The 7,497-nt window shown below is 37.4% G+C and overlaps 1 pseudogene; it reads right to left on the bottom strand.

The window, feature by feature from the left end:
• Positions 1-1,056: 1,056 nt before the first annotated feature.
• LOC129490851 (uncharacterized) lies at positions 1,057-1,150 on the bottom strand (annotated as a pseudogene).
• Positions 1,151-7,497: the final 6,347 nt, after the last annotated feature.

Genomic DNA, 7,497 nt, shown 5'->3' with positions numbered 1-7,497 from the left:
AGAATAGCTGGGATTACAGCTGCGTACCACCACGCCTGGCTAATTTTCATATTTTAAATAGAGACAGGGTTTTGCCATGTTGGCCAGGCTGGTCTTGAACTCCTGACCTCAAGTGATCTGCCTGTCTTGGCCTCCCAAAGTGCTGGAATTACAGGTGTGAGCTACTGTGCCTGGCCTGGATCTCTTTTTAAAATCTGTTCAGCTAGTCTATATACTTTAATTGAGGGAATTTAAAACGTTTATATTCAAGGTTGTTGTTGATAGATGAGAACTTACTTCAATCACTTGTCTTCTGATTGTTTTTTATATCCTTTGTTCTTTTATTACTCTCTAATTATTTATATTTGCAGTTTGGTGGTCTCCTATAGACATAACATTTGATTCCTTTCTCTTTCTCATTTGTGTATCTGCTCTACTAGTGAATTTTATACTTTCATGTATCTTCATTGTGGTATATATTATCCTTTTGTTTACAGATATAGGCCTCCCTCGAGCATTTCTTGTAGAGCCAGTCTAGTGGTGACGAATTCTCCCAGTTTGTGTTTGTCTGGGAAAGACTTTATTTCTTCTTCATTTTGGAAGAAAGCTTTTCTGGGTATAGTACTCTTGATGGGATTTTTTTTTTCTTTTCTTCAGTACTTCGAATACATCATCCTATTTTCTCCTGGCCTGTAAGGTTTCTGCTGAAAAATCCACTGTTAGTCTGATGGGGATTCCCTTATACGTAACTTGATTGATTTCCCCTTGCTGTTTTTAGAATTCTGTCTTTGATTTTAACTTTTGAAAGTTTAATAATTTGCTTCAAACATATATGTTTGCGTTGAATATATTTGGGAATCTTCAGCCTCCTGTATTTGGATGTGTATATTTCTTCTAAAACTTGGGAAGTTTCAGCTATTATTTCATTTAATATATTTCTATGCCTTTTGCCACCTCTTGTCTAATTCCCACAATGAAAATATTTTTTTCACTTAATGGTATCCTATATGTCACATGGGCTTTTTTCATTCATTTTAATTTTTATTTTGTCTGACTGGGTTATTTCAAAAGACCTTTAAAAGTATGAAACACTTCATGAGTTTGCATGTCATCCTTGTGCAGGTGCAATTTATTGTTCCAATTTTAGTATATGTACTGCTGAAGTGAGCACTGTATTTTTATGTAACCACTAAATTAATATAAACAGGTGTATAACTTTCTTATTAGTGGAAGGGAGGAAAGGAAAGGTAAAAAGTAACATGTCCAAGAAAAGGTAAGAGAGAAGAGAAGGGAATGAAAGAGAGAAAGAAAAAATAAATTACCAAGCCATTAAGAGTCATGGAGGACTTTAAATGCATGTCATTAGGTGAAAAAAGCCAATCTGAAAAGCCCACATACTGTATTAGTCCAACTATATGACATTCTGGAAAAGGCGAAAGTATGGAAACTGTAAAACATTCAGTGGTTGCCAGGGGTTGTGAGTGGGGAGAGATAAATAGTTGGATCACAGAGGACTTTTACAGCAGTGAAACTATTCTGTATGATACTGTAATGATGAATACACAACATTATACATTTGTGCAAACCCATAGAACGTATAACACCAGGAGTGAACCCTAATGTAAACTATGGATTTTGAGTGATTATGTTCTGCCAGTGTAGGCTCATCAATTGTAGCAAATGTATTACTCAGAAGGAGAATGTTGATAATGGAGGAGGCTGTGCGTGTGTGGAGTCAGCGGGTGTATAAGAAATCTGTGCATCTTCCTCTCAATTTTTCTGTGAACCTAAAACTGCTCTAAAAAAGTCTTAAAACAACAACAATCCCCTCATCCCCAGTAGAACAGTTGAGGCAAATATAAGTATAAATTAAGTATAGATTTAAAAGCAAATATACCAGGCTTGGTGTGGTGGCTTACAGACATAATCCTAGCTCTTGGGGAGACTGAGGCGGGAGGATCACTTGTGGCCAGGAGTTTGAGACCAGCTTGGCAACATAGCAAGATTCTGTCTCTACAAGAAACAAACAAACAAACAACAACAACAAAACATTAGCCAGGCATGGTGGCACATGTCTGTAGTCCTAGCTACTAGGGAGACTGAGATGGGAAGATAACTTAAGCTCAGGAGTTTAAGGTTGCAGTGAGCTATGATCATGCTACTGCACCCTACCTGGGTGACAGAGCAAGACCCTTTCTCAAACAAAAACAAACAAACAAACACCAAATATATTAATAGCTATATTAAATGTAAACATTATAGATACTCCAGTTAAAAGTCAAAGAATATCAGACAAGTTATAAAAACAAAACATAAATATGTGTGCAGAGCAACAGATTTTTAAAAGTTGAAAGTAAAAGAAAGGAAGCATGTTTGCTATATTTGTAGTAACCAAAAGAAAACCATTATAGTTGCATTAATACCAGATAAAATTGACAAACAAAAATTGAAAGAACTCCAAGAATAAATAAATCTATCAGTATCTCAGGAATTGGCACAATAAAGATGATTTAAACAGGTCATTTAATAAACTAGACCTAAGGGTTCTAGAACACTGTGCCCACCCACTGCAGAATATATATTTTTGTAAGTTCTCCACTGCAGAATACATATTTTTGTAAGTTCGCTAAAAAACTTTGCCAAAATCAATCACTTACTGGGCTGTAAAGCAGCTCTTGAGAAATTTCAAAGATGTATTTCTTTCAAATGTTGTCTAGTCACAGCATAAGCAAACAAGAAATCAATAACATAACTATAAAAAACTCAATAATATTAGAAAAAGAGAAATAAACTTTTAAATAACGCATAATCCAAATAAAATTTATTAAAAATGAAAAGTTTAGAACTGAATAACAATAATAGCACTTATTAAAATTGTGGAATGCAGCAATAGCAGGTAGAGGATAGTTTTTAGTCTTAAAACTCATAAATCACAACAAACTGAAATTATTGAACTGATCACTTATCTCAGGGACTTAGAGATTAATAAGTGAGATAAACTCAATAAAGTAGGAGGAAGAAATAAGAAGAGACAGCAGAAGTTAATAAAATAACAGGCAAACACACAATAGAGAGATTTAATACAGCAGAGATTAACTATTTGAAAAGACTAATAAAGTTAACAAACTTTTGGAGAAACTAAGGAAAAAGAGAGAAGGCACAAATATTTAATATCAGGAACTCAGAATATAATACTTTTACACATGCTGTGGACAATTAAAAGATAAGCCAAGAATATTATAAAAACATTTGTGCTAGTAAATTTGAAATTTTAAACAAAATAGAAATATCACCACCCAACATGGACTTAAAAAGAAATTGCAAAGTTGAGTAATACTAGAACAATTAAAGAAATCGTGCCAGTAGTAAAAAATTTTTCTACATAGAGAACTGACCTAGATGACTTTACTGTTAATTTCTACTGAAACTGAAGAAAGATTTTTATTACTCTAAAAACTTTTTCAGAGAAGAGAAAAACGAACACTACCCATCTCAGTTTATAATGTTGGCATCACCTTGATACAAAGAAGAGAATAAGGAAGGAAATTCATAGGTCAATCTCATTCATGATTCACTGAATCAAAGCCCTACACAAAGTATTAACTCTCAAAATTAGTCCACCAATATACAAAAAGGTTGATACATCATGAGCAAGTTAGGCTTGCAGATCTAAGAATGCAGATCTCACTCATTTAACCTTAGATCAATTAACGTAATTTGCCACACATATTTAAGAGAACAATCCTAAAATCAGCTCAATAAACTTGAGCTGTTGATAAAATTCAACATCTCTTCATAACAAAAATACCCTTTTAGTAAACAAAATGGAAATAAATTTCCTTACCCTAATAAACAATATTTGTAAAACCTACAGAAACCATTTAATCCATCCCTCCTCTAGTAAGAAGACTGAGGTTTCCATCTTTCCCACAAGAATGCATGAAAGCCCTTCTCTCCAGGCTGCTTTTCACACAAGCCTGTGATTCTGGTATTCTACTATCAGCTCTTTTCCTTGAGCAGGCTTGAATTTAGAAGTGGTCCCCAGTGGAATGCTGTTAGGGAAATCTTTCGAGATTGAAGAGAGAGCATGTGAATAGACTAAAGAGAGAAGCAGAGCTAGATCAGAGATGGGGAGAGTTAGCAGCGCTAGCAGGTCTTTTTCTACCTTTAATTACCACTCCCTGGACCAGATGCTCTACTCTGACATGTGTTCCGGTGTTTGGAGACCTGGGGTTCTCTTATTCAGGGGAGATCACCAGGGCACGGAAACCAAGTTCTACTCCTTCCCTGATAGGGCAAACCTGCAAATTACTGTTATGTAGTGGGTCCAGGTGTGGTAAATCCCTGGCAACAGGGATCATTGTAATGGTCTCTCATGAGTTGCACAGTGAAAAGGCTTTGGCTTTTTCATGTTTTAGGTAAAATCAGAATCAGACATTTATGGAGGGCAGTGTGGGGATAGTAGTTTGGGGTCAAGAGTTCCATTCATTTTTGAAGGAAAACTGAGAAAGAAGACGAACTGAGATTCTTAGTAATTCTGGGATATTATTCCCTATAGATAACCCCCACTTTGGTCCCCTTATCAAGAAAGTCTTAGTCTTCACGGTCCAGGGCCAGGCTCTCCAAGTCATCTGCTAACTTAATGTTCCATGACTAAACTAACAGTACTATTTCTTTCTTTTTTCTTCCTCTCAGTTGGTTCTCCATCCATACCAGGTTGCTATTCCATGTTTGGACTTGGATGAAACAGCATACTATGAGGCACGAAACCTGGCTTCCTGAGTGGCAGCTGAGGGGAGAGATGTAGCTGAACCAATCAGCTACAACCTCATTCCAGCGTCCATACTTACATAGTGGAAAATCCCCTAAAGCCCACTTCTGAGAGCCCACTAATTTCTAGATTTCGCATTTCCCAAATCCTGTATAAGATTAGTTCTTGCTTGGTTCAGAGGCACTATTTTACAAGTATTGTTCTCCATTGCCTAGACAGCAATAAACTTAGCTTTTTGTTTCAGACACTGAATGCTATTCTTTCCTGTGACATTCCTTGAAATTGTTCTAGAGAAGTAAGTCCCACATGCTGAATGTCGGAGCTTGCTAAGCAACTTGCCTTGTCTCTTAGCAGCTTGTTGTGAAGTAGTGGGCAGCTATGGTACTATAACACACCAAATTGCATGGCATCTTTACTTGACTCATTCTTTTTCCTCACTATCGTTGCCCTGGATTTGTACCTCCCAAACAAATTGTTATCATTTTTATCCTTGCTTCAGGCTCTGCTTTTATAGGAGTCTGGATAGGACAAAGTGGGAAAGTACAATTTTTGATACTTCTTCCTTTGTCTCAGGCTGAAGTTAAAAGGTAAGAGAGAATCTTCTCATAAATTAAAACAAGATAATTTCCTTAGACATCATGCTGTTAATTTTTTTTCTCAGCTGAGTGAGGTGGTGTGTCCTATAGTATCAGCTATTCAAGAAGCTGAGACAGGAGGATTGCTTGAGCCTGGGTGTTTGAGGCTGTAGTGTACTATGATCATGCCTGTGAATAGCCACTGCACAACATAGCAAGACCCTATTTCTAAATGAAAAAGAAAAAGTCTTTTATCTCCTGGAACTCTTTAAATATTTCTCCCCTCTGTTTAACCAAGGTTTGTGATGGAGGGTCTTTTCTTTTTCCCTTTTACAATATGTTTCTGGGATACTCACCAGGAATTTCACCTAAATACTTCCCATTGGTAGAGTAAAGCCAGCATTGCAGCCTTATAAAGAACATTATGAGATTCTCAGCCCAAGTGAGGGAAGGAAGATTATCTTGTGCTTTGATATAGTTTGGCTCTGTGTCCCTTGTAAGTTTCCTGAGGCCTCCCCAGCCATGCGGAACTGTGAGTCAATTAAACTTCTTTTCTTTATAAATTACCTAGTCTTGGGTATTTCTTCATGGTAATGTGAGAACGAACTCATACATGCCTTCTACAGGCAAAGCACCTCATTGGGAAAATGAGGTGTCTATATTGGCACATAATTTAGTGACAAAGGAAGAGCTGTGGCTCAGTCCTCCAGAAGAAACTGCTGGCCTCAAAAGAGACTGTCTTTTCTTTCACACTTCCAAATACTTCATTATTCTTGTGTTACAGTTATGTGATTATCCAACCAGACAGTGATGCCAACAACAGCCAAAGAATAATTGAATGTGCACTACGGTGTGCTCAATGACAGCCTTGAGGACAATGGAGAGCTTTTATGTTGTCAGGGAATGATGCAGATGATAGGAAATGATGCAAAATACACAAGATATGGATGTTAAGGCATGGGATGAGTATGGAGTCATAAGGAGAGAGGTAGCGAGAAACCGATAGTTTGTAAGTTACTTAGTAGATACTCAGAAGACTGTTGAAGGATGAGTGATAGAATAAAAGAGTGACTTTCCAGTAGCTTCTTGAGATCTCTAGTGAATCAGGCTTGGAGGAAACTTAGAATGAATGAATTATCTGCAAGTGAATTTTTGCATTTTTCTCAGTTTATGCAATAAACCCATGCAACTTTTTATGTCTCTCCACAGATTATTTGATTTCTGACATTTGATCTCATCCTCTTTGTCTATGTTTTAATGGTTGTTTTTAAATTGAGTGATGTTCAGGCCCCTTCCTGCATATCTCTACCTTCCACCACTAAGGCTCCTTTCTGGGAACATGACATTCTAAAAGTGACGACTAATTGTGTATCTTCAGTGTTGCCTTTTTATATAAAGAATAGATTTTCATCTTTAGGAATTCCACTAACTCTCTTTAGTTTATGTAATTTCCATGCCAGTTTTTTCTTTATTATAAAGATTTCTTAGCCAGGCGCTGTAATCTCAGCACTTTTGGAGGCTGAGGCAGGTTGATCACGAGGTCAGGAGTTCAAGACCAACCTGGCCAAGATGGTGAAACTCTGTCTACTAAAAATACAAAAAAATTAGCTGGGCATGGTGGCAGGTGCCTGTAATCTCAGCTACTCAGGAGGCTGAGGCAGAGAATTGCTTGAACTCGGGAGGCGGAGGTTGCAGTGAGTGGAGATCGTGCCACTGCACTCCAGTCTGGGTGACAGAGTGAGACTCCATCTCAAAAAGAAAAAAGTTTCTTTATTGTAAAACGATTGCACACTACATGCCTGATGCTCCACCTCAATGTTTGCCTCTGGCATCCTGCTTCCAACCTGAACTCTGACCAGATGGAAGGGAGGAGGGCACAAATGATACACTTGGGGAAACCTGCAATAGGCAGACACCAGGAGCATGGTGGGTGGAATCCATGTGTGAAAACCCTCTGTGCTATGGCTTTCAGACGGATGGTAGACATTCCAACGTGGCCTGAGTCAGTCGTGATAAAAAACCTTGGCAACATTTTCAGTGCCCTAAATTTGATAAAAACAAAATAATACCTTGAAGAAATGTCATAGAAAAATGAAAAATATTGAGGGAATGAGTTAGGGCTGAGAACGTATTGTGATTACTCAATAACCACAAACTTGCAATTAACTGCTG

Source organism: Symphalangus syndactylus, chromosome 9 (assembly GCF_028878055.3).
Source record: "Symphalangus syndactylus isolate Jambi chromosome 9, NHGRI_mSymSyn1-v2.1_pri, whole genome shotgun sequence".
In the NCBI taxonomy this organism is placed as follows: domain Eukaryota; kingdom Metazoa; phylum Chordata; class Mammalia; order Primates; family Hylobatidae; genus Symphalangus; species Symphalangus syndactylus.
The sequence above is the reverse complement of the archived record's forward strand: the minus strand, read 5'-3'. Positions and strand labels throughout refer to the sequence as shown.